Source organism: Apium graveolens, chromosome 4 (assembly GCF_009905375.1).
Source record: "Apium graveolens cultivar Ventura chromosome 4, ASM990537v1, whole genome shotgun sequence".
Taxonomy (NCBI): Eukaryota; Viridiplantae; Streptophyta; class Magnoliopsida; order Apiales; family Apiaceae; genus Apium; species Apium graveolens.
In genome coordinates, this window is record NC_133650.1 from 138,555,001 (window position 1) to 138,557,931 (window position 2,931).

The window sequence follows — 2,931 nt, forward strand, 5'->3', positions numbered from 1 at the left end:
ACAAGCATGTACCCGACGGATGAATAATTCAAATATCTGTTGACAGTGACAACACAGTCACATGTGTTGGGTGTTTGTAAAAGGAATGTGGTAGCTTGTTTAGCAGGAAATTGAGAACAAAGAAGCATTACCATTTCCATGCAAGTTATGAAGATTTTTAAAGATGCTGGAATAGAGTAATGAAGCAGCATGGAGTTAGACTTGATAGGTTTTATTTTATTATACTGTCTTATTACCATGTAAACTTGGTGATATATAAACCAAGTGTAGCTAGTAGAACATAAGACTAAGCAAACACATTTAGAAGAGAAATAGAAAAAGTTGTACTTGTCAAGAATTTCTCTGTAGTTTGTTTGTTCAACTTGTAAAGCAGCTGTGAGCCAATTTGAGCTTCACAGAGTTATATATATATATATATATATATATCTGGTGGATACATTCAAATCCACCAGAAAGTTCTAAACACTTGTGTTTTTATTACTTTGTGTTTGATTTACTTAATTCTTTATTCCGCACTTTGCAAATTAAAACACTTATATATATTTAGTTAGAACATTTTTATAAATCTCAAAAAGAGGCCAGAATTACATTCAACCCCCCTTCTGTAATTCTTGTTGTATTGTTAGGGAATAACAATTGGTATCAGAGCAAGCTCTTGAAGTACAAAAAGTGTAAAGATCACAACAAACAACAAGATGAACAAGAAAGATGTTGGAGTTAAAATTCCTTTTCTGGACAAAGACCATTATCACCATTGAAAGGTGAAAATGCATCTACATCTTCTTTCTCAAGATGAGGCCTATGTGGATTGCATAGAGAGAGGACCTCATTTACCAATGAGAGCTACAATTGGCAATGAACCATCTGTTCCCGAGCCTAAGCATGAATGGTCAGATCCTGATATTGAGCAAGTCATGAAAGACAAGAAGGCCATGAATATATTGTTCAATAGAGTTGATGGTCACATGTTTGATAACATCAATAACTGCAAAACAGCCAAGGAGGTTTGGGACACTATCCAGATTATTTGTAATGGTACTGAGCAAGTAAGGGAGAATAAGATGCAGCTCCTAATTCAGCAATATGAGCACTTTCATTGTGAAGACAGTGAGTCTCTCACTAATATTTTAGTAGATTTCAAAAACTACTAAATGCTCTAAAGTTGTATGGAAGAGTCTATCAGACAAAAGACTCTAACCTCAAGTTCCTTAGATCTCTTCCAAAGGAGTGGAAACCAATGACAGTCTCATTGAGAAATTCTCAGGAATACAAGGAGTTTACCTTGGAGAGACTATATGGAATCCAAAAGACTTATGAGCTTGAAATAGAGCAAAATGAGAGGATGAAGAAAGGAAGGAAGAAAGGAGGGTCCATAGCACTGGTTGTTGAGTTAGAGAAAGAGAAAGAGATGAAGGTAGAAGTTGTTGAGTCTACATCAAAGGTCTGTGAGAATAAGGGCAAAGGGCTGGTAGCTGAAAATAAAGATCATTTGAGCCAAGATGACATGGATGATATTGATGAGCATTTAGCATTCCTTTCCATAAGATTTTCCAAGCTCAAGTTCAAAAAGAACTTTGGAGCAGCCAAGCCAAGTAGAAACATGGTGGATAAATCTAAATTCAAATGTTTCAAATGTGGCTTGGCCGGGCATTTTGCCAGTGAGTGTAGAAAGTCAGATTCCATCAAAAAGAACTTTGATCCTATTGACTACAAACAGAACTATTTTGAGTTGCTCAAGCAAAAGGAAAGGGCTTTCATTACACAGGAAAATGACTGGGCAGCTGATGGATTGGATGAAGATAAGGATGTGAGCTATGTCAATCTAACCCTGATGGCCAAGTCTGATGAAACAGAAACAAGTTCTTCAAGTAATCAGGTAATCACCACTAACCTAGCACATTTATCTAAAGTTGAGTGTAATGATGCAATTAATGACATGTCTACAGAATTATATCACTTGCGTGTTACACTTAAGTCCCTCACTAAGGAAAATGCTAAAATTAAAGAAAACAATTTGTTTTTAAATGAGAGGAATAATGTGCTAGAGTCTCAGTTTATTGAATTTGAAAAATTGAGAATTGAGTGTAAGATTGCCGAGGATGAATTAACTGAGTCCTTGAAGAAAGAAGAGATTTTAAAGAAGCAGCTTGAACGAGAACAGGAAGTGATTAAAGCATTGAAATCATCCAGAGATGTCCATGCTCAAATCACTAAAGTTCAAGTTATAGAGTCCTTTTGTGATGCAGCCTGGAAAAAGAGTAAGGAGAAGCTGGAATCCAATTTGGTTGAAGGATTGCTAACAGATGTGGACTCGACGGATGATGAAAATCATCCGTCGGATAATCAAAAGGATTATCCGTCGAGTGACAAAGAGCCACATCCGTCGGCTGTGAGCAAACCTGTGAGCAAAGCCAAGCTTGCCAAGTTGAATGAAAAATATGGATCAGTTTTCAAAAAAATTGTTTCAGGAGAATCAAGTCAAGTGAAGAAGGAGAAGAAAGTGAATGTTGGTCATCTGTCCATCAAGCAATTGAATGACAGATTAGAAAAGATTGAGATTAAAATAGAAACTAAAAAGAAAAACAATAGAAATGGGAAAGTAGGGATTAACAAACATAACAGCTACACACCTGATAAGTATGCTCTAAGAAAGATCTGTGTTAAGTGTGGTAGTGTTAATCATGTGTCTGTTAATTGCAAACTTGCCATGCCTACTCCTATATTTTTACCCTCTTCTTTTCCCAACATGAATGTCATGCCTTCTATGCCTATAAATGTCATGTCCGCTCATAATATGAATGCACAATTTGCTAATATGCCATTTGCTCTTAATCTTTATTATGCTGTATTTAGTATACCACAAATGCTATTTAGCATGCCTTACTGTAATAACATATTTGCAAACAGCAATCCTTTTCCTGCTAATCAAAA